Source organism: Hemitrygon akajei, chromosome 6 (assembly GCF_048418815.1).
Source record: "Hemitrygon akajei chromosome 6, sHemAka1.3, whole genome shotgun sequence".
Classification (NCBI taxonomy): Eukaryota; Metazoa; Chordata; class Chondrichthyes; order Myliobatiformes; family Dasyatidae; genus Hemitrygon; species Hemitrygon akajei.
This window is the reverse complement of record NC_133129.1, coordinates 130,895,688-130,900,734: the sequence shown is the minus strand read 5'-3', so window position 1 is coordinate 130,900,734 and position 5,047 is coordinate 130,895,688. Positions and strand designations below refer to the sequence as shown.

General features: G+C 42.5%; 1 pseudogene; it reads right to left on the bottom strand.

Moving 5' to 3' along the window:
• Window positions 1–2,750: 2,750 nt before the first annotated feature.
• LOC140729844 (uncharacterized) lies at window positions 2,751–3,419 on the bottom strand (annotated as a pseudogene).
• Between the last annotated feature and the right edge of the window lie 1,628 nt (window positions 3,420–5,047).

Here is a 5,047-nt window from a genome sequence, read left to right as displayed (position 1 = left end):
AAGCCTGTTTTCCAGCTACCACTTCTTTCATTCTCTTAATCTGTCTGTCCTTCTGCAGACTCCTTACTTCCTCAACAATATCTGCTCCTCCACCTATCTTTGAATTGTTTGCAAATGGCCACAAAACAATCAATCAAATCATCCAAATTACTGACCTATAAACTCAGTAGCCACTTTATTTATGTCTGCTCATAAATAAAAATATATAAGCAACTAATTGGGGGCAGAAACTCCATGCATAAAAGTATGCAGACGTGGTCAAGAAGTTCAATTGTTGTTCAGACTGAATATCAGAATAGAGAAGAAATGTAATCTCAGTGACTTTAATTGTGGAATGATTATTGGTGCCAGATGGGGTGTTTTGAATATTTCAAAAACTGCTGATCTCTTGAGAGTTTCATGCAAAACAATTTGTAGAGTTTACAGAGAATGTTGCAAAAAGCAAAAAAAAAATCTAGTGAGCAGCAAGTCTGTGGGTGAAAATACCTTGTTAATGAGAGAGATCAGAGGACGATGTTTCAAGCCCACAGGAAGGTTACAGTAACTCAAATAAAGATGTGTTACAATAGTGGTGTGCAGAAGAACATCTCTGAATGTGCAACATATCGCACCTTGATGGGGAAGAGCTACAGCAGCAGAAAACCAGAAACATACGCTCAATGGCCATTTTATTAGGTAATACATAGTGGCCATTGAGTGCAACGTGAAAAGAAATGGTCCCAATTTCAACCCCTGCAGTCACCAACAACCAATCATAAATGACCCCCCCTTTATTTCCACGGTTCACCTTCTGCCAGTTAACCAATCTTATATCCATGCTTATATTTTTCCTGTAACACCATGGGCTCTTATCTTCTTTAGTAGCCTTATTTGCACTATCTTGTGAATGGCCTTCTGAAAATTCAAGTAAACAAAATCCACTGACTCTCCTTAGTCTGCACTGTCTGTTACTTTCTCAATTTGTCTTCCCTCACAAACTTCAGATTTGTCATGCAAAATGTCCCCCTAAGGAAACCAAATTGATGCCGGCTTATTTTATCATGTATCTCCAAGTACCCCCAAATCTTAGCCGAATAATAAAGGACTCCAACATCTTACCAACTACTGAAGTCAGGCTAATTTCCTGTTTTTTGCTTCCCATCCTTCTTAAAGAAAGGAGCGACATTTGCAATTTTCCTGTCCTCCAGAACAATTTTAGAACCTAGTGATTCTTGAAAGATTATGACTAATGCCTCCACAATATCTTCAGCTACCTCTTTCAGAGATCTGGTCCAGGTGACGTATGCAGCTTCCGATATTTCAGTTTCCCAACTACCTTCTCCTTAGTTATAGTGAATACACTTACTTCCGCCACTGGCTGTCTCAAGTATCTGCATATTGCTGGTGAAGACTGTTGCAAAATACTGACTGAGTTCATTCACCATTACTTGTGTGCCCCATTGCTACATCTCCAGTGTCATTTTCCAGCAGTCTGATATCCACTCTCACCTCTTTTTTACTCTTTATATTTCTGAAGAAAACTTTCATTATCCTCTTTTGTATATTGGCTCGCTTAACTTCATATTTTATCTTTCCTCTTCTTATTAGTTTTTAAATGCCTTCTGTTGGTTTATAAAGTTTTCCAAATCCTCCAGCTTCCCATTAATTTTTTTGATCATTTGTATGCCCCATCTTTTACCTTATTGTACTTTTGATTTTCCTTGTAAGTCACGGTTGCCTCAGAATACCTTGAGAATATGTCTTCTACTTTGGGATGTATCTATCTTGTACCTTCTGAATTGCTCCCAGAAACTCCAGCCATTGTTGTTTTGTCATCATCCCTGCTAGTGTCTCCTTCTAATCGACTTCGGCCAGTTTCTCTCTCTTGCCCCTGCAGTTCCCTTTACTTCACCGTTGTACTGATACATCTGATTTTAGCTCCTCCCTCTGAAACTGCAGGGTGAATTCTATCATATTATGACCACTGCCTCCAAAGAGTTCCTTTGTCTTAGTTAGTTACACCCATCACCCCTACTGGGGCATAGACCACCAACAACAGCTTGCCTGAGTCCTCTGTCTTGAGCCAGTCTTTCAAGTTGTCCCCAGATGTAGCCCATCTTCTTGTGGTCAGCTTCAAGTTTGCATTGCAAGGTGTTCTTTGGCTGGACTCTCCTGCTTTCTCCTGGGATTTGATGTTAGCACTTCCCTGGAGATTTTGGTACTTAGCTAATGCAGCATATATCCTATATATCCCCATTTTCTTTTCCTTAATTCTTCTTCTGCTGAAAGGTGCTGTTTTCTACCATAGATCGATGCTGCTAATGACTGCTGGCCAGCAGATCCGGAGGATTATTTCTCAGGCAGCTATTAATAAAGGTCTGCACTTTACTAATTATAGCCTTTGTTGTCCTCCGAGGCCCTACCTCATACCGAAGAACTGACTCCGCATTGGAGTTGAATACGCTGATCTTTGCATAACAGCTCTTTGGAGCACCAGATGTTCCTGAGCTGGATGAAGGCTGCCCTAACTATATCTTGACATCTGCATCAGTGTTGCCCTGACTATCAATGACTTTATCCAGGTAGGTGAAGACTTCTGCGTCCTGAAGTGGACTTCCCTTGAGAATAATTGGGTCAACACAGGTTGAATTAATCGTGAGGACTTACGTTTTCCCTTTGTGGAACACTTACAGTGATGTAGTTGCCAGGTCTGTTGTTTTTTCCTGCATATGCTTTGGGCATGGGATAAGAGAGCATGGGATCAGTGCAGTTCATCCAATTGATTCCATAGTGTCTACTGGGATCCTGTTCCTTTTCTGTGCTGTGGATGTCTTCATCGTCCAGTTGATGAACAGATGCAACAGGAAAGGGACATTAGGATGGTCGTGTCTGACTCTTGTCTTCACCTGAAAGCTACTGGTGAGCTGTCCACTCTGTAGGACTTTCCCTCGTATGGATTATTGATCAGTCTGACCATCTTGCCTGGTACTCAATAGTGCAACAGGATTCTCCACAGGGTCTCCCTGTCTGTACTGTGGAATGCTTTTTCATAATCAATTAAGCTGATGTACAGACATTAAATCCACTTAAGTGACTGCTCGACTATGTTGTGTACTGTGGCTCTTAGGTCAGCTCACGACCTGTTCTTGTGGAAAGATGCTTGTTCATCTCTTAGTGCAGCATCTACAGCATTCTTCACCCTCTCTAGTATTGTAGAAGACATTTTCTGGGACTGACAAGAGTGTGATGCCTCTGTAGTTGTAGCAGTTGCTAAAATCACCCTTCTTCAGAATCTTGACAAGGTGGCCCTCTTTCCAGTCTGTTGGTACTTGCTCTTCTTCCCAGATCTTCTGGAAGACTGGGTACAGCATTTCTTCTGTTGTGTCCAAGTTTGCCTTGAGATTTTCCAGGAATATCATCTGGACCAGCTGTTTTACCATTCTTTAGCAGTTTTATTGCTTTCCTGACCTCCTGTCTGGTAGGGTTGTCACATTTTATAAGTAGGTCAGTATTGACTGGAGGGATGTCAAGTGGGTTTAGAGGAGTGGGTCTGTTCACCAGTTCTTCAAAGTTTTCAGCCACTTGTTCAGCTGCTGCTCTGTTCTCACTATGGCCTTTCCATCCTGTCATTGACTGGCCTCTCAAGCTTATTGTACTTGCCGGACAGTTTCTTGGCAGTGTTGTATGGCTTCCTCATCTTGCCACACCCTGCTGCTTGTTGTGCTTTTTCTGCCAGGCGGTCTATATAACTGCACTTGTCTGCTTTAACTCTCTTCTGTGAGCCTCTATGTGCTCTTCCTGTGCTCTTGCCTTTCCTGCTCTAGTCTTGCTGTTATTCATGACTGCTTTCCTCTGCCTCCTCACCCCGATCTTGCGCAGTGTTTCAGCTGAGATCTATTCTTTCTGCTGGTTCTTTGAGACACCTAGTACCTCTGGTCATGTCAAGACTAGCATCTCCTTAACTTCCTGTCATTCATTGTATAGATCCTCTTCCTCGTGCAGATGGAACTTGTTGCTGAGGACCAATTGGAATGTTTTTGGGTCTGCATGTCTCTCAAAAAGTTGACATTGAACCTCTGCCCCGTTGATGCTGATTCCATCCAATTCTTCTTAGTTTCAGCTTTGCAACCAAGAGGTGATGGTCAGATGCGACATCATCTCCTCTTCTTATTTTGAAATCTTGAAGTGATCTCCTGAATTTCTGGGATATACAGAAGTGGTCTGTTTGGTTCTCCGTTATGTGGTCAGCTGACACCCAGGTGTTCTTGTGACCTGGGTGGGGGAAGATGCTGCCTCCCATGACCATATTTTTCAATGCACAGCTGTCAGTAAAACGCCCTCTATTCCTGCTCATCATGCCCAGTTCGTGTGCTCCATCAGGTCTTCATAGCCAGTATTATCCAATCCTATTTTTGCTTTGGCCTCCCATGAAAATGTTAATATCTCCCTCAGGATACATTTCTAGGATGTTCTGGAGTCAGTTGTAGAAAGCATCCTTGATTCCATTGTTGCATGTAAAGCTGTATGCCATTCATTTTGATCTTTTTCTTCTTTAGAACAAAGAAGAAAAAGATCAAAATGAATGGCATACAGCTTTAGGGTGCCACAGTGATGCAAGGATCATGGGCTTTCCATTCTACTAATTCCTTCTTTGCTATGATTGATAGCATGAATGCCACTCGTTATGTGTGCAGGGCGTCATCTTCCTCATGCCCTTAATGAAGCAGTCATCAGCCTCACTGATGCTGAGTAGGCACTGATTGATGTTCTTCATTTCAGCTGTCTTTCCACTTTCATACATGGTCTTTACGTTTTACATTCCATGTTCCAGTGGTGGTGGTCCTGGATGACAAAAGGATGATTGACCCTGTGGCTTTCACAGACAAGTGGCTTTCACCACAAAATTTCAAACGTCTTCTAGGTGAAAATCCTCCCTTTCCCAGCGATGAGGTCTTTCGAGAGTCTGTTGACATTTCTGTAGCTCTAGGATTTTACGAAAGGGGTTGCTTGGACTGTTCCCAACCCTCCTCCTTTCATAGGCAGGCTTGGGACCATCCATGGCAGAGTT